This window comes from Lissotriton vulgaris, chromosome 2_2 (assembly GCF_964263255.1).
Source record: "Lissotriton vulgaris chromosome 2_2, aLisVul1.2, whole genome shotgun sequence".
Lineage (NCBI taxonomy): Eukaryota > Metazoa > Chordata > Amphibia > Caudata > Salamandridae > Lissotriton > Lissotriton vulgaris.
Genome location: NC_141688.1, coordinates 90382677 through 90402281, shown reverse-complemented (window position 1 = coordinate 90402281; position 19605 = coordinate 90382677). Strand labels below are relative to the sequence as shown.

The 19605-nt window shown below is 48.3% G+C and overlaps 1 protein-coding gene across 1 annotated transcript in view; it reads left to right on the top strand.

Moving 5' to 3' along the window:
- The first annotated feature begins 4186 nt into the window (after window positions 1-4186).
- Window positions 4187-19605, top strand: part of CLK3 (CDC like kinase 3) — a 372256-nt gene continuing 356837 nt past the window's right edge. The window contains exon 1 of the mRNA XM_086959344.1: window positions 4187-4327. The gene's annotated coding sequence lies outside the window, so the exon portion shown is untranslated. The remainder of the gene's footprint in view (window positions 4328-19605) is intronic.

Genomic DNA, 19605 nt, shown 5'->3' with positions numbered 1-19605 from the left:
TGGAACCTACGGCCTACCACTGGCCACCAGGGATAAGGCGCAGGTGGTAGCCTGCGGGTGGAGGCGGGCCTCGAACTTCTAGCAAGCAGCATGCAGCGGGCTCAGAGGCACAGACACACAGGTGGTGCTGAACGGCGTGGGGAGTGACCTGCTCGTAGAACAGGGTCAAGGGTTGCTCTCCTCACCGCCCAGCGGCCGCCATATAAGGGGAGGTGGGAGGGAGGAGCAGCTGGGAGGCGGGAGCGGGCGGCGAATGGGCAAGCAGGGGGCGGGGCCGCAGTGGACGCAGTAGAGGGAACAACTGGAGTTTAGAACAGGCGGAAAAACAGAAGGTCACAGTACAATGCAAGAGGAATAAAGGGGAAAAATACAGAATAAAATAGAACACAACACAATAACAGAATCAGAACAGAATACAACACAGTAACAGAAAGCAAAATCACATCAAGGCAGACAGCAAAAAGGGGGCAGAGCGAGCGCACAGAACTTACGGCCTACCACTGGCCACCAGGGATGAGGTGCAGGTGATAGCCTGCGGGTGGAGGCAGGCCTCGAACTTCTAGAAAGCGGCAGCAGCGGGCTAAGGGGCACGGACACACATGTGGTGCTGTGCGGCGTGGGGAGCGACCTGCCAGAAGAACAGGATCAAGGGTGGCATAACTCAAATAACCTACAAACACTATGTCACTTCCCAGAAGGAAAATAAAATAAATGCGAAGGAGTGAATGTATGATCACAAAGTTCCCTAATCGTACCTACCCACCACAACCTCCCACAGTCTACACAAATCCCCAAACACAGCAGTTACAACACCATGACTGACCCCAAAAAGCCCCCGTACACACTGACATATTTCAGTATTCTCACTCCTCTAACCAAACAACATCTCTCCCACTTCCAGCAAAAGTCAAAAGCACAATACGACACCCAGCTGATCCTCTCCCTCACCAACGACCCCGCCACCGCCAGAGCCAACCTCCACGAAGGGATGAAAGAGGTAGCCGAATGGATGAAGAACAGCCGCCTGAAACTGAACTCGGACAAGACGGAAGTCCTCATCCTGGGATCCTCACCCTCCGCCTGGGACGACTCCTGGTGGCCCCCCACCCTAGGCAGCGCACCCAAACCAACAGACCATGCACGCAACATGGGCTTCATCCTGGACTCCTCCCTCTCCACGACCAGACAAGTCAACGCCGTCTCCTCGTCGTGCTTCAACATCCTGTGCATGCTACGTAAGATCTTCTGGTGGATCCCCACCGAGACCAGGAAGACGGTCACCCAGGCCCTCATCACCAGCCGTCTGGACTACGGCAACTCCCTCTACGCCTGAACCACCGCCAAACTCCAGAAGAGACTCCAGCGGATCCAGAACGCCTCAGCACGGCTCATCCTGGACATCCCCCGTCGCAGCCACATCTCCGGACACCTGAGAGACCTGAACTGGCTCCCGGTCAACAAGAGAATCACCTTCCGTCTCCTCACCCACGCACACAAAGCCCTACACAACCAAGGCCCAGGATACCTCAACAGCCGCCTCAACTTCTACGCTCCCAAACGCCAGCTTCGATCGACCGGCCACGCCCTCGCCGTCGTCCCCCGCATCCGAAGAGCGACCACAGGGGGACGGTCCTTCTCCTACCTCGCCGCCAAGACATGGAACTCCCTCCGGACCCACCTCCGCCTGACCCAGGACCACCTCGCCTTCAGGAAGCAACTCAAGACCTGGCTGTTCGAGCAGTAGCGGACCCCCCTCCCCTAGCGCCTTGAGACCCTCTGGGTGAATAGTGCGCTATATAAATGCTTTTGATTGATTGATTGAATACACACCCAAATCAGCCACATCAAAATGACCCATGCCTCTCCATCTCCATTCATGGTGCAGGACACGAACAAGAAAGAAAAACAATAGCTAAAATGCCTACTCTTCAATGCAAGATCCATGAACAACAAAAATAGCTTTAACATCTTTAGTCTACTCTAGGAAACAACACTGCGTCTCAGCTTCATTACAGAAACATAGCTCAGTGAAGTGAGGATGTAGCCTTAGGGCTAGAGCGGTCGAAGACGAAACTGGGAAACCGGGTTTGAGGGCTTGGCAACAAACCTCAACATCCTGTGATTCTGGGCAAATCACTTAATTTCCCCGTGCCTAACAAAAATTAATGTGTCCTCATGTAACGAAACTGGTACTATGTAAAGCACTCTGATACCCGATATCTTCGGGTCTAGTTCGAGCTATATACAAATCTAAAAAAAATGTACAAAAAGATTCTGCACTCTAATCACAAAGCCATCCCTACATATTTTCACATCATTAACAGAAATCAAATTGGCAAAATTGAAGGAGGCATGGCTGTCATCCATGAAAAAAACTCTATAAATAACTAAAAACCTAACCAATGCCTGTGAGTCCTTGATGATAAGATGTCACCCCATCCTACTATTATGTACTCCTTCCTCTTAATATACGTACCATCACACAGCAATGCCAACTTTCAATATTTCCTATTTGATACAATAACCAACACCCATCTGGACCACCCAAACCACAACATATGGTTCAACAACAAACCACAGCTATCACAACCAACGTTGAAGCCTTCAACCAACAACAAATCATTTCTGGCGCAAATCACTGCACAGGGCATATGCCAGATATTATGGGGCAGATTTATAAGCCCATTGCGTCATTTTTGCGCAACTGTTGATTCACTTTTAGTGACGCAGAAGCGGCGTTAAAATGCGGCCCATTTACAACGTGATGCATTTAGGGAGATGAGTCACGTTGTACAGCCCTGTGTCACATTAAAGCTGTGACAGGAATAATGTATGCAGGGTGGGCGTTCCCACACAGTAAAGCCTCATAAAAGTGACGCAGTGAAATCTACAAGATTTCACTGGATCACTTCTAGGACGCCACTGCGTCAATACCTTACGCCTGACGCAGCACAATGAGGCTAGGCCCTCATCAAGTATTGCTGGAGTTGCGTTGTGCTTTCGACACGACTCTAGCAGTGCATGTCTTTTGCGCCAGCAGACGCATCAGAATTTCTGTCACATCTGTCAATCCTTGCACCATGGTGCGCCGTATTGTAAATCCGACGCATCCATGGTGGCGCAGGGAAAGTGATATATCTCTACAGATGCGTCACTTTCTTGTAAATCTGCCTCTCTATTTGCACCTGTGAACAATCCACAATTACAGACAACTCTGCAAAGCACCTATCAATAACACTTCGAAGACTACAAAAAACAACAAATGCTCGTAAAAATAATGGAAAAACAGACTCAAGTGATTTTTTGTTGACCACGTCAGGTCCCATGCCAGCTGGACTGTCAAGCTAAATCTTAAAATCCAAGTTGATTTGTGTAGCCTTGGGCATCCCATTGTGCTCCCAAAACACAATATTGCACTCTGAAGTCTAATGCAAATTATGTAAGGTGAAGGTGCTGTGGCTGCAGCACTGGCCTCGTCACATGTGGTCCTCATGCTTATATTGCTGTTTTTTTAAACTTTTATTAATGGTGCTGACTATGGGAGTAAAGAGAAAAAAGTGTAAACTCTCGTCTTTCCGACCGTGACAGAATTAAAAACGTTGCAAATAATAAAAACGAAATTTTCCAGTATCATCGAATTATATAATTTGCATCGAATTATATAATTTGAAGTCACAGTACACAAGTGACTTGCGGCTGCGCACTGTTATAAACAAAAGCGAAAAGTAAACAGGTGCGTTTCAAAATGGCCTCCTGGCTTCGGAGGGTCACAGCGCTCGCCTCTTCCCGGTGCCGAGTCCCTTTATTTACGTGTACATGAAGTAAACATCTTCAGTGGTGATGCGTCATATCACAATTAACAATATGTATTAAAAACAGTACTGTATCGCTAAAATATCCACGCTAATCTATCCACGTTATCCTTTAAAAAATCAAAAAGAATGACTACGTTTGAAGAGCTCATTTTAAGTCTAATGAATGAGTTTTTATTTTCACTGATTTGCTTAAGCGGTCCACTCCTGTTGCTTCGCTACGAGGTTCTAAACGTATTTCCCCCGTCGCTGCTGCATCATTCCTTCAGAAATCCGTATGCGGCACAGCTTCGACATGGCCGTCTGAGTACTCTTCCGTGCTACACCTATTTCTCGTCTCGCTGGCCATCTCTATGATCCTCGGCGGAGGGAGCGCCTCTATGACGTCATTGCCATGTCTTCCGCGGATTGAGGTTGGTGGAAACCGGGTTTGAGAGGCGCTTCAGCTTCCAGCGCTACCTCCCAGGGCCCACAGGAGGACCACGAACATCTTGAAGCTTATTTTGTGGATCGAAGTGAGTGTAGAGCTCTTTTGAGGAGATTTGGGCCGCTGGTTGGGGAGAGGGTTAGGTCACGGCTGGGAGAGGCTCGGCTCTGCTATGCTCTGTCGAGACTGTGCTTGAAGTGCATGAAATGTATGTTGGGAAAATAAAGACACTAAATCACTGGCGATCGAACTTGGTCCGTCTTAGGGGGTAGGGCGATAGCACTTGAAGACGTTGGTTGATCTGTCGATGCCTCCGAATGCAAACGTATAGGGAAATTATGTAGGCGCCATTTAGCAATTGTGGTATTTTTATTCCACGTCATTTCCATTCGCTTATATGTATCTTACCCTTTCCTTTTAAAAATATTCACTCAAAACGCACCATACAAAGTGCTGTCAACTATGCAAGGCCTGTCAGTTTGGACCCGACAAAGGACTTGTTTGTTTAGGAGTACATAGATGTTAAGGGCTAAAATGCATATTAGTTTATACAACTATCTAGGCCGCATCCGGAGACGGGTGGGAGTCTGAGGTATCCCTGTGGAGGAAGATGATATATAACTTGCAGTATTGCACCAAGGGCTTCAGGTTAACATTTTAAATCCCGAGGCTGAGTGGTTTGTAAATGTCACAATACCCCTGAAATGGCAGTACAAGTTTAGCAATATGTAACATGTTGTCCGTTACTGACTTTTTGTATTACTTGTGTATTTTGGGGTAGTTAACCAGAGAAAGCCACTTTCCTCAAAGTATAGTTACCAATGGCTACTAACAGGAATTAGAATGTTTAGGTTTTGTTTACCTTAAATACATTGTTGCTTAAACAGCGGTGAAAGCAGTTTGATGTATGCGATTTTGTGGCTGCTGCAATTACAGTATTGGTATGGATTTACTGTATTTGAAACATATTTTGCAGATTTCACAAATGTTTCAAGCTCAAATGGTTGAAACAAAGAGAATGTGTTGTTTAGTTTGCAATTTTTTTTCTCCATATGGTAACCTGACTTTTTAGGTCGAAGCCTCAATTGCAGGGCATGGCCCTGCTGGAGGCAAAGACTTATTGTGAACAGGAGAATTTCAGTACTGCGTGAAACCACGCCCCCTTTTTCCATTGGCAGGCCTCTCGAAACAGAGGCCTGCCATTGGAAAAAGCTCCTGTTTAGCAGATTTGTCTGTTCTGGATCCCGCCTCTCGAGGACTCCATGACCTGCCTTACGGTAGCACGACAATATTTTCAGAAATATTGCCTTGGCAACCACGGAGTCCTGGAGGGGCGGGATTCAGTATTCTGTTCCTGCCCCGTTTTTTTTTTTTTTTTTGTTTCGTTTGTGCCGTCATTCCAGCACGTTCCTGGGCAGTGGAGGAGGTAGGGGAGAGGCAGTGCTGGTTATGTTTGTTGCAGATGATCCTTTCACGACCGTGCAGCTTTACTGCTGCGCGGCCAATGCTTGTTTAAATAAGGACTTTATGAAGGCGGCGGGTAACACGTGATCCCCATGTGGGTTGGGTTGCTGAGTCAGTCTCAGTTGATTCTTCAGACGGGGCCAAGCTGTTTTTGGATAAATTGGACAGCCAGGGAGCCAGTCAGCTGACTTCTTGCTCTGCAGCCCAGCGCTCCGGTCACAAAGTGAACAGAGGAGTTTGCGTACAGTTTTAGTCTGTTATGTGGAGACGAGAAATCCATTCGCACGCAGCTATGAAGTAGCTGGTCGTGTTCCCGTTGGTGCTAGCAGCAGGTGCCGTAGTTATACGGATACAGCAAAAAATACAAATGCCACTAACTCTTAACGCTTTGCACAATCCCATCCGTATTATGAGCCACATGGGGCTCGGGGTGGTGGTTGTGGGTGTTGTCAGAGAAAATGCATCGATTCAAATGCTCACTCCGTCTTTTAAAATAAGAACCTGTATTTGAATTTGGAAAAATCACCACAGCAGGCCTCTGAAAACCTATACAGCCTTGTGAAATATGGGACGTCTGGTCACTCATTTATGCAGTTTTATATAGCGCGGACATTCACCAAAGGTGTCGGAGCGCTTTACAATAGCACTGTATGTTATATTCAGGAGTAGCATAAAGGTGCCTCTCCTCACTTCTGCCCACCCCTGCTCCAACCCTCCTCACCCCCCTTCCCCAGCCTTGAAGCACGCATGTACGGCAGCAGGACCAAACCGAATGCATTTCCAATGCTTGTTTAACATGTAGGTGTTTACGTGTTAGTATGCAGAGATGCGATGCATTGTATTTTTGATGAGGAGTAACATGTTTGTTTAGGGGGTAACTCCACTGCTGCTTTGGTTTCATTTTCTTTTTAAATATTATTTTGCATGGTGGAGGTCAAATAAATTACAGTTGTGGCTGGTGCTTCACTCAGGATTCCTGTGGCTTGCATACTATGGACTGGCTAACTGCCTCTGCCATATAAGACCCCAGGCAGCCACTGGGATGTTCATTTCTTTGTCCAACTGTGCGTTAACTCTTGGCACTGACTGCAAACGTGACCGTGTATAATGAGATGAACGATTTGTTCAATGTTTGGGCTGATGGAATGCACTGATGGAATGCACTGATGGAATGCATTTACCGGTAACACCGACACTATAAAAAAATGTATCTATGGTTATTGCAGCTCCGTTTTTAGTTGCTAGATGACTACTGCATGACATATATGTGAGGATTAAATCTCTACAGCAGGCCAATTAATAACACTAGTAAATCATGTGTTGATTGACGTTCAGCCAAATAGAACACAGGCTTCTTTTAAGTTAGGGATTCAAAGTTCACCGTCCATAATCATTTGAACGCTTTCAGGTGATTTGATGTTTGATGTTTATGGTGTTTTATATAGCGCTCTGTCACTCCAGGGAGCATCCTGGCGCTTCATTTTCATTGCTGACCGGTAGTATGATGTTTTGACTGTGTTTGGGATGTTTGGGTATAATCAGACCAAAGTTTTACACTTGGATTCTGGGAGTCTGTATATCCAAGTTTTTAAAGATTTTTTGAAAGTCTGTTCTGATGCTATTTGACGAAGTTCTGTAGGGAGCGTGTTCCAGGCCTTGGCCCCCAGAACTGTCAGTGATTTTCCCCCCTTGGTGGTGAGTTTAAACCTGGGGACAGTGATCAAGTTGGCTGTGGCTGATCTGAGTTCTCTCGATGGATAATACCTGTGGAATCTATCATTTAGATATTTTGGGCCCTGTTTGTGAAAGCACCTGAAAGTGATCACAATGATTTTAAATAAGATCCGCTTCTGAATGGGAAGCCAGTGCAATTTGTTCAGGGCAGCTGATGCTGATGATCTTCTGGGCAACCTCAGGACTAATCTCGCTGCCGCGTTTTGAATGGTCTGTAGTTTGTGTAGGGTAGATCTTGTTGCTCCAGCATACAGACTATTGCAGTAGTCAATTTTGGATGTTATTAAGGCGACCGCTACTGTTCGGCGGGCGGGCAATGGTAGGTAGTCAAAAAATTTGCGTAATCCCTTCATGATGTTAAAACAGGCAGCTGCTATTTCTCTGGATTGTTGCTTAAAAGAAAGCAAGTTGTCGAATTTTATGCCCAGATTTCGAGTGGCATTGATGGTATCTGGGGGAGCTTCCGCATCGGGTGGCCAACAGGTGAGTGGGGAAAATAGGTTATTTTTCCCGAATGGTATGATCTCTGTCTTTGCTGAGTTGCATTTCAGGTGGTTTTCGTGCATCCACTTGAAGGTCGCCGTCAAACACTCTTTTAGGTCTCGTTCTGCTTTGGCTATATCTTTATCCAGCATCAGGACCAGTTGAGTGTCATCGGCGTATGCGATCGTGTTCACATTGAAGGACTCAATCAGACTGATCAGGGGAGCCATATACAAATTAAATAAGGTAGGGCTCAGACTGGAGCCCTGAGGTACCCCTGAGCCAATCTCCTTCTCCTTAGAGTAGAATTGTCCTAGCCTGATGATTTGTTTTCGGTTTAGCAGAAAATTCGTAAACCAGTTCAACACGGTGCCCCCTATACCTGCCTTGGCTAGGCGATGTAATAATATGGTATGGGACACCGTGTCGAAAGCTGCCGATAAGTCAAGGAGGACAAGGACAGCTCTGCCCCCCTGGTCTAGTGCAGTGCAGATTTCAGTAGTTGTTGGAGTTCTCAAGCATCATTTTATTGTATATGTGTGTGTGTATATATATATATATATATATATAGTGCAATGTCAAACATTTGCATAATCTGTGTTACTTTCACCATGTTAACACAGGACTTTAGAAGCATTGGTGATGTCAAAAATGGCGATACCCCTCAATATGTGGTGCAGGACCCCTGTGATTCTTTTGACCTGCTGTCTCAGTACCTTGACAGCCTTCTACCAAACATCTTTTACTAATATCATTAGGTCTCGCCTGTCGATGCGCATGCGCATCGAGCAAGGCGAGAGTATTGCGAGTTATCCACTCTTTATCCACACTGCAAGGAATCGTGGCGATTCCTTGCAGTGCCCGTGACTTTTAAGGTCAATGCGCATGCGCATTAAGCTTATGCGCATGCGCATTGACCTTAAAAGTCACGGGCGCGTGCATGTCCGTCTTTGTTTACCCGCTCCGCCCCCTCCCGCCGTGTCGCCTTGCCCACTCTCTTCCACAGCCTCCCCCAGCTCCGCCCCCTCACTACTTGATTGCACGGCCGCTAGGCCGTGCCTCCCCTACTCTCCTCCCCCCTCCTCCTCTCCTCCCCTGCCTGCCTGCCGCTAGCCTTGCCTACTCTCTCTCGCACCCTCCCCCAGCTCCGCCCCCTCACTACTTGTTTTAAATGACTTTATTGTCTAAAGCTAGCACGGGGTCCCCGGCTCCAGGCGCTTCGTGTTGGGCGTGAGCATAGCGCCTTCCTCAGATCCCCCGCGGGCAGCTTTGCCCCGGAGCACTTCCTACACGCTCCCCACGGGGGCTAATGTCCCGGAGGGGGTGATTATCGGGCAAGCGGTGACCTGAGCGAGTGAGTAATCTTCCTTCATTAGAGCCATAGACACGCAGATTTCGAGGGGCCCCGTGATGATTGCACGCCCTCGCCCATCCCCCCCCCCCCCCCCTCGCCCCTCCAGACCCCCTGTAACTATCAGGTAGCGACTGGAAGGCGGAGCTGCCAAGCACTCGCCATCACTTCCTCTAATGAGCACGTTTACCCGCCCCGGCCCTGCTGGGCTGTGAGAGCACGTGCTGTGTGTATGCCCCTGCCCTCCTTAGCAATTTATGACCCGTTCTTAATTTGTTGGCATTTGGGGTTTTCATAGCGCCAACTACATCAAACCCGCTGCTCTCAGTGAGGTATAGATATGCGGTCACTCCCTATTTAACTCGTTGTCTCCTCTACACCCTCTTTACTTCCACGGGTGTATGCATGTGTAGCGCCTCGCAGCCCGGTACTGTGATGCCAGAGGAGACTGCTCTCAGTACTTCTGTACACCATGCACGTGTCAACAACATCTCTTCTTTCTAACTCGTTGTCTCCTCTACACCCCCTCTTTACTTCCCCGGGTGTATGCATGTGTAGCGCCTCGCAGCCCGGTACTGTGAGGTCAAAGAAGGCTGCTCTCAGTACTTCTGCACTTCAGTACTTCTGTACACCAGCCACGTGTCAACAACCCCTCCCCTTTCTAACTCGCTGTCTGCTCCTCTGCACCCCCTCTTTACTTCCTCGGGTGTATGCGCGTGCCGACACCCCTCTTCTTTCTAACTCGCTGTCTGCTCCTCTGCACCCCCTCTTTACTTCCTCGGGTGTATGCGCGTGCCGACACCCCTCTCCTTTCTGACTCGCTGTCTGCTCCTCTGCACCCCCTCTTTACTTCCTCGGGTGTATGCGCGTGCCGACACCCCTCTCCTTTCTAACTCGCTGTCTGCTCCTCTGCACCCCCTCTTTACTTCCTCGGGTGTATGCGCGTGCCGACACCCCTCTCCTTTCTGACTCGCTGTCTGCTCCTCTGCATACTCTGCCGTTTGTCCTCTTTACTTCACCCCTCGACCCCTTACCCATGCCTCCACAGTCCACACTGCACTACTGGGAACGGGGATGCTTGCTCCCAGCCACTTCCGGTTCCTCTTGGCATACCCTCCCCTCTCCTCTCCTCACCCTCCCTATTCTGTTCCTGAAAAGAAGGGCTACGGAGACTGGTGCCCAAGATCAAACCTCGAGCCCTTCTTTAGAGGTCTCTTTCCATTGTCTTTGCCGCACATCCGGCATTCGGTAACATACTCTCCACCTGCAGACTGCATATCTTGCAGCCTGAAACCTCTGTCGCATTTCTCCTCCCCCCTCCCCTCTCTTCCTTCCGTCTGCGCCGTCTAACTTCCCCCGGTTCGAGTCCACCGCTCGCCTTTAGACTTTCCAGCCTCTTTCTGTACCTTCTAAACTCCGTCTGTACTTTCAGCCTCCTCTGTACCTCCCAGCACCCCCCTAAACTTCCATGTCCACTTCCCCCTTTCAGTCATCCCGGACCATGTCCCGGCCTCCCTCCCGTTCTCTGACTCTGTGTCGCTGACTTGGGCTGTTTCAGAAGTGTCCTTTCTTCAGGGTCACTGATATATGTTGTTGTCATACATTTCCTGGCCTCAAAAATGACGGACAGATTTTGTTTTCTCACATTTATTATTGAAGCGAGGTGGGTAGTAGGTATGTCGATGACCGATTGTGTTTTTCATGAGTCCACGATCGTCAGTGTCACCGCTTGTTACCCCTCTACACAGATTAAGAACTCCTTGAAGCAAAGAGGGAACACATCCAATGCTCTGAAGTTTGACGTCTTTAGAGGTCTCTTTCCATTGTCTTTGCCGCGCATTCGGTAACATACTCTCCACCTGCAGACTGCATATCTTGCAGCCTGAAACCTCTGTGTAATAAATGTGCTGCATGCTGCATATCGTACAGCTTGCTATCTATGTGTGAAATAAGTGTGTTGCAGACTGCATATCTGGCAGACTGCAATCTCTGTGTGTAATACATCTGTCTCAAACAGCATATCCCATAGTCTGCAATCTCTGTGTGTAATAAATGTGTATAGCAGACTGCATATCTGGCAGACTGCAATCTCTGTGTGTAATACATCTGTATCAAACAGCATATCCCTCACCCTCACTCACCCTCAACCCCTCACCCTCACTCACCCTCAACCCCTCACCCTCAATCACTCACCCTCACTCACACTCACCCACCCTCACTCACCCTCACCCTCACTCACCCTCACCCTCACTCACCCTCACCCTCACTCACCCTCACCCTCACTCACCCTCACCCTCACTCACACTCACCCTCACTCACCCTCACCCTCACTCACCCTCACCCTCACTCACCCTCAACCCCTCACCCTCACTCACCCTCACCCTCACTCACCCTCAACCCCTCACCCTCAACCCCTCACCCACCCTCAACCCCTCACCCTCACTCACCCTCAACCCCTCACCCTCAACCCCTCACTCACCCTCACCCTCAACCCCTCAGCCTCACCCTCACTCACCCTCACCCTCAACCCATCAGCCTCACTCACCCTCACTCACCCTCAACCTCATGCTAAATATTTACAAAAAAACCCATAAACAATTCTAAAAGCACTAACTCTAATGCTGCGAGACCTATTGCATTTCTAATGCTTGTTAACCTTTTGGGTCTTCTCAGTGTATGACATACTTGCCCATTTTAATTTTAAAGGAGCCATCAAAGGGGGTGGTGACATCTTTAACTATGTTGTTGCTGCTTACATTTCACATGCTTTACTTAATCTTGCATTCCCTATGAGTGTTTGCTATTTCCAGGATGGTGTTTTTTTTCTAGCCTACATATTACTCTGGTCTTCCCTCCCTCACAACCTATTTCCCATTTTATGGTTCTCCAGCGCCGCAAGGTCATACGGACGCAATAGCGCTATGCAAACACCACTCCATTGCATACAAAATTCAAAAGGTAAAAAACATAATCATTTTCAACGCCAAGGGCTCTAACCCTTGCAAATGCGAGACCTACTGCATTGCAAATGCTTGTTAATTCTAGTAGCCCTGTCAGCTGTAAATCTCTGCAGAGTGGTTTGAGGGCTGTCATGACAATAAAATCCATATTTCACAGTTCCCTATAAAAATATTATATTTACCACTGTATTCTGTGCAATAAAAGCACCTAATCAAGATATATACATATATCGTTAAAATGTGATGCAAATACTTATTGTAGAAGAACATCCAGGTAGGGGAAATGTTGCTGGATATGGAAATGTAAGGTATAAAACAGGCTTCTCTAAAGAGTACCTCGGTTGCTCTTTTGTGTGTAGCCCAGATGACTAAATTAGAAGCTTTTGCTTAAATGAATTTATATGTGTAAATCACAATTGAAAATGTTTCAGAACTCCTAAGCTGATGTTTGGAGAAAAATGGTTTACTATCCATAATATATTTGAAGCTAATGTTAATAATAAATGATGCAATGTTGGCGATACTTATTGCTAATATTACCTTAATGCCATGGCCATTACAACTATGCCTGTTACGTATTACCCATGTACAGGCATTGGACATTGACCAACCCACTTTTAGGTCTTAGCCTGCGATGGCTGCGCTGTTTAGGTCTCAGCCTGCGATGGCTGCGCTTACGCAGGCTCGCTGGTGAGATTTAATGAGATAGAGAGAACATCACTAGCGAGGTTAAACCCCACCCCTCTTCTCCATTGGCTGGCCTCCTAAACGGTGGCCAGCCATGGGAGAAGAGGTCCTAGTGACATTGTAATTTCTCTTTAAGCCCCGTCCTTTTCAGATTGGGTTCCTTGACTTAGTGCTGAAGTAAAAGGTTTCTTATCTTCTTTATGGGTCCAGATGGCCCCATAAAGAAGATGAGGATTATTTTACCCCAGCAGGAAGTCCAGGCGCCCAGTCTGAAAGGGACAGGGCTCAAAGGCAAAAGGCTGTTTGCTGTGTCATGGCGTGCGCTTGTTGGAAAATCCCGTACTTCTCTGCTGGCTAGGAAGTCATCAAAGTCGTTCGTTATTCTTTTACTCCGCTTGCCTTGTCACTAGATTCGCAGTTTTAATGTGAAACCTCTGCCCTCATTATATCAAATATACTAACAAAAAAAAACTTTCCTGCTTCAACAGACAGCTGGTGTTTCATAAACACCCACAATGCAGTGTATTTGAATGGAAAGCGGTGCTCATGTAAAGCGCCCTGATACCTTTGGTCGAGTTCGTGCTATATAAAGCACCCAAAAAACCACCAATGCCTTTTCCCCACCAGTGACGGATCAAGAAGACCCTCCTTCCTGGTGCATAGCACCCCCAAGACATCTCCAAGATTCCACAGGTCCGAAAAAATGTTGGCGTTGCCCCTGTCACCAGAGCTTGGAAATAACAGTCTTAAATGGAGTCCACCTCATAGTGCTCCGAATAGGCTGCAAAGCCCTGTTTTTTTAGCCCTAAACGAAACTCCTTGAATGAAACCGAGAAATGGTGACCCTGGTGCAAAACACTGAGCCTCTGCAGACGCATCGTGACTGTGATGCTGCTTAACTTAAATTTATCTGAAACCTCTCAATTTCTCCACATAGAACAGGACAAAACCCGGCCGTACGTGTTCCCTGAAAAGCACTTTCAGATGAAGTGGTGCTTTGTTGGCTTTTTATGGGTGTTAATTCAGACGTTGAGCTTTGTCCGCTCACCTGCTTGTAAACGTGGGGCTGACCTGTGGTCAGTGTGTCTGCTGCAGAGCGGGGGTTGTGCCCTGCAATCCCAGGAAACCGTATCACAAGCACAGTTTGGCTTCAGAGAATGCACTGCACGTTCGAAGCTGGTTTGCGCCACATTTTGCACTCAGGACCTCAGGGAGTGTCATGTGTGAATATTATTTGGTTCTTTTTGTTCAGTGTCTGAAACTGGGTATTTACCCGGGTTAGCTTGTTGCTTGAAGCACCAGACATACCCATGGGGCTCATTGTCAAGAAATCACTGGTCTGCGCCTTTCCAGTGTATTTGAATGGAAAGCATGTAAATAGACTCCTAATGAAACCTTGACCAGGTTCATTATCGGTCTGTTTCATCTTATTACCGTCGGACGTCAGAGGCGTCAACATGGCACATTGACTTCTGATGCTCTGGACAGGTAATCCAAGCGGCGGGCAACAATCGTTGCCCGAATTGTTCTACTTTACCTCTTTGGCAAAGTTATCTAAGTAAACAAAACTGTTTAGCATCATGTATGTCTCTGGAAATTAAACGTGAATCTGCTTCCTCAATGGTCATTTTATAGAGACGCTCGCTTTCTCTTTCATTCTCGGTGCAGCCGCCGTTTTTGCGTGTATTAAACAGCCCAGGGTTGAGGGTGGACTCTTTCGGTGATAGGCCGAAGCACGCCGCCCGAGGAATGCACAGCGCTGGTTTTTTACCAGGCAATGATAACGTCTTTGATAGAGGAATCGACCCTACAAGCCGCGGAGGGTGTGCCCTCCCCTTGTCGTGAGGTGCAGCGATCTTTCAGAAGTAACACATTGAGTGATCGTGGGAACTCTTAAGATAGAAGGGTTTTGTTTTTGGGGGCATAAAAGTTAAGGATTACTTTTGGGTAGAGAGAGAGCACCGCATTTTATTGCTTTCACCTTGTTAACTTTGCACCTGGGCTTGCCCAGCTTACTCAAGCCAAAAGCTCAGGCTCGCATTGGCACTTTACAGACCGCTCTAATTTTGCCACATGAGGACTTTAAATTGCGCCTAAAGAATGGCCCTACCGCAGCCTCCCCCCACCACCTTCCCCACGGCTTCTAGTGTAGTAACCAATCCAAGGAATGGTCTATGGTCCGTCAGTTGACAACTCTAGATTTAAAGCATCACTGTTAAATACCAGCTAGGTTAACGTAGGTTTTTCATTTGCCCTTCAGTTTCTGTTACTCCTCCGCATCCTTCAACCGATGTGTGTAGGGGCTCTGTGTGTATGTGTGTGTAGGGGCTCTGTGTGTATGTGTGTGTAGGGGCTCTGTGTGTATGTGTGTGTAGGGGCTCTGTGTGTATGTGTGTGTAGGGGCTCTGTGTGTATGTGTGTGTAGGGGCTCTGTGTGTATGTGTGTGTAGGGGCTCTGTGTGTATGTGTGTGTAGGGGCTCTGTGTGTTTGTGTGTGTAGGGGCTCTGTGTGTAGGGGCTCTGTGTGTATGTGTGTGTAGGGGCTCTGTGTGTATGTGTGTGTAGGGGCTCTGTGTGTATGTGTGTGTAGGGGCTCTGTGTGTATGTGTGTGTAGGGGCTCTGTGTGTATGTGTGTGTAGGGGCTCTGTGTGTTTGTGTGTGTAGGGGCTCTGTGTGTGTGTGTGTAGGGGCTGTGTGTGTAGGGGCTCTGTGTGTTTGTGTGTGTAAGGGCTCTGTGTGTAGTGGCTCTGTGTAGGGGCTCTGTGTGTATGTGTGTGTAGGGGCTCTGTGTGTATGTGTGTGTAGGGGCTCTGTGTGTATGTGTGTGTAGGGGCTCTGTGTGTTTGTGTGTGTAGGGGCTCTGTGTGTGTGTGTGTAGGGGCTGTGTGTGTAGGGGCTCTGTGTGTTTGTGTGTGTGTAAGGGCTCTGTGTGTAGTGGCTCTGTGTAGGGGCTCTGTGTGTATGTGTGTGTAGGGGCTCTGTGTGTATGTGTGTGTAGGGGCTCTGTGTGTGTGTAGGGGCTGTGTAGGGGCTGTGTGTGTGTAGGGGCTCTGTGTGTGTGTAGGGGCTCTGTGTGTGTGTGTAGGGGATCTGTGTGTGTGTATGGGGTTCTGTTTGTGTGTGTTTGTGTAGGGGTTCTGTTTGTGTGTGTTTGTGTAGGGGTTCTGTTTGTGTGTGTGTGTGAGTGTGTGTAGGGGATCGGTTTGTGTGTGTGTAGGGGCTCTGTGTGTGTGTAGGGGTTCTCTGTGTGTGTGTGTGTGTGTAGGGGTTCTGTGTGTGTGTGTGTATGTGTGTGTAGGGGCTCTGTGTGTGTGTGTGTGTGTGTGTAGGGGCTCTCTGTGTGTGTGTGTGTAGGGGCTCTGTGTGTGTGTGTGTGTGTGTAGGGGCTCTGTGTGTGTGTGTGTGTGTAGGGGCTCTGTGTGTGTGTGTGTGTAGGGGCTCTGTGTGTGTGTGTAGGGGTTCTGTGTGTGTGTAGGGGTTCTGTGTGTGTGTGTGTGTGTAGGGGTTCTGTGTGTGTGTGTGTGTGTGTGTAGGGGTTCTGTGTGTGTGTGTGTGTGTAGGGGTTCTGTGTGTGTGTGTGTAGGGGTTCTGTGTGTGTAGAGGCTCTGTGTGTGTGTGTAGGGGCTCTGTGTGTGTGTGTGTAGGGGCTCTGTGTGTGTGTGTGTGTAGGGGCTCTGTGTGTGTGTGTAGGGGCTCTGTGTGTGTGTGTCTGTGTGTGTGTGTGTGTGTAGGGGCTCTGTGTGTGTGTGTGTAGGGGCTCTGTGTGTGTGTGTGTGTAGGGGCTCTGTGTGTGTGTAGGGGCTCTGTGTGTGTGTAGGGGCTCTGTGTGTGTGTAGGGGCTCTGTGTGTGTGTGTAGGGGCTCTGTGTGTGTGTGTGTAGGGGCTCTGTGTGTGTGTGTAGGGGCTCTGTGTGTGTGTGTGTGTAGGGGCTCTGTGTGTGTGTAGGGGCTCTGTGTGTGTGTAGGGGCTCTGTGTGTGTGTAGGGGCTCTGTGTGTGTGTAGGGGCTCTGTGTGTGGTGGGGCTCTGTGTGTGTGTGGTGGGGCTCTGTGTGTGTGTGGTGGGGCTCTGTGTGTGTGTGTGTGGTGGGGCTCTGTGTGTGTGTGTGTGGTGGGGCTCTGTGTGTGTGTGTGTGGTGGGGCTCTGTGTGTGTGTGTGTGGTGGGGCTCTGTGTGTGTGGTGGGGCTCTGTGTGTGTGTGGTGGGGCTCTGTGTGTGTGTGTGGTGGGGCTCTGTGTGTGTGTGTGTAGGGGTTCTCTGTGTGTGTAGGGGTTCTCTCAGTGTGTGTGTGTGTGTAGGGGTTCTGTGTGTGTGTGTGTGTAGGGGCTCTCTCTGTGTGTGTGTGTGTGTGTGTGTAGGGGCTCTCTCTGTGTGTGTGTGTGTGTAGGGGCTCTCTGTGTGTGTGTGTAGGGGCTCTGTGTGTGTGTGTGTGTGTAGGGGCTCTGTGTGTGTGTGTGTGTAGGGGCTCTGTGTGTGTGTGTAGGGGTTCTGTGTGTGTGTAGGGGCTCTGTGTGTGTGTAGGGGTTCTGTGTGTGTGTAGGGGTTCTGTGTGTGTGTAGGGGTTCTGTGTGTGTGTAGGGGTTCTGTGTGTGTGTGTGTGTAGGGGTTCTGTGTGTGTGTGTGTGTGTAGGGGCTCTGTGTGTGTGTGTGTGTGATGTAAATAATTAATTTACTCTCTTAATTTCTATGCAGGTAAGTACTTAATCAATAATAACTCAATCGAAATGAAGGAAAACAGAGTCCGTGGTGTAAGAGTTTCTAAGGGTTTTATTCCTCATAAAGGAATCAGGATATCATGTTCTGACCACCACACAGGATGTCAGAAGGGATAGATGAGCGCGCCGTCGTTTATTGACAATACATAGCTTATATACTTGATTTACATCATAAGGTTCAATGTAAGAGGCGTAACAGCTGAGAGAAGACAAGATAACAGTATACACGTGGTGCTAGTACATCATCAAGAGGCGTAAACTAGGCGTGTGTGCTAGAAACGTCACTGATAGGTGACGCAAGTGGGTGGCACCAAGGGGTGGTGCTAACAGAATGTTGCAATGTCAGCAGAAATCGGAAGCTTGGATGCGCGCGCAGCTGCATGACGTGTGATAGACGGGGTGCAGGGGACTTGACATTTACACTGGCGGAAAGAGACAGAAGTCTGGCATGTCAGATCAACTTGTGCTTCTATCATATCTGATATCTGATGTTTAGGAACTAAGCTATCTGGGCAGAAAGGTCTCTAGAGCAGAAGCTATTCTATACTTGCTGTGAGTGCGTGTATAAGCGCCTGAGTGTCTGTATGAGAAGCGTGGGGGCATGGGGCCTTCCATGGAAGCATGGCAACAGAGGCTATGAATTACTTGCGTAAAGACAGGTCGGCCCTTTAGCCCTGTAGCTGAGGAAGGATGTTTACTGAAGCTAGCAGGCCGGAATGTATCTTCGGGGAGGAAAACAGATAACTCGAAGGTTATAGTCAATCTTGGCAGGCTGAGCTGAGCACGGAGGGCCGCGCTAGAAGTAAGTCAGAGTTCACGGGTACGGGGGCTGCTTGGGCAGAGGCCCTCGCAGTCAGAAGCCAGAAAAGAGGCTCGGTGGCAGAGATTCAGGGCCTACTTTCAGCCAGGCTGAAAAACGTAGGAGTACACTTCAAAAAGACGTTGGCATAGCATACTTAGGAACGGACCATCAAACCCATTCATGGTGGGTCTGAAAGAGGACAAGTTAACGTTGGACGCAAATGTATTTGCGTCTTCATAGCTGGTACAGGAGGGAAGTTACATGCACTTTTAACTCGTACATGGAGTCGGTGGGGTACTCGCTAGGGAACACAACATGACCATAAAATTTATATTACCTCATTCCCTCCTTGTTCCCTACGGACCCTTCATGATATATCGATCCTCATAAATCGATCAGTTTGTTCTTGTAACATTATATGTTCGTCTTTCTTTCTTTGACTGTTTGAGAGGCAACTGGAATGCTCAATGCAGGATGTGGCACACAGTCCACATATCGCTGGCCCACACTGCAGGCACAGGCAACAACTGAATACTATAACAAGGCCAATGCCTAGGAACGATAAGATCTTCCATCCCCAAGCTGTTAACGTAGTCCAGAACCAACCGGACCAAGTCCAGGTGCCTGGATTCTGATGTATCTGATTTGCAATTTTATGTAAACGGGTGATAGCTTGATAGACAGATGGTGCGTTTTGTGGAATGAAAACACAGCAACTTGACCCGATGACCTTACAAGCTCCACCTCTATCTGCCAAGATGACGTCAATCACAAGACGATTTTGAAGGACAACAGTCCGTATAGCAGACTGCTCCTCTGTTAAGTTACCTAGAGCGGAGGCAGTTTCGTTCACTACTGCTTCGAGTGTTCTCGTTAATCTGCGTATTAATTTACTGTTTTGGACAGGTCCTAGGAAGAAAAAGAATCCTTTATTGAAATCAGTGTACTGTTCCCATGCCGTTTCTGTGTAGTCGACAAGGGGGATATCTCTTTTGGGTCTATTCGGTGCTAGATTCGTATTTCTATGGTAATCAGGAGGAGCTAGGAAAACAGGTGGCAGAAGGAATGCAATGTAACAGGTACCATCCCAATCTGGGGGCAAACGTATGTATGCGGTATGACCACAAACAAAGTAGGAATGACTGGTAGCTTTAAAAGACGATTTACCATGG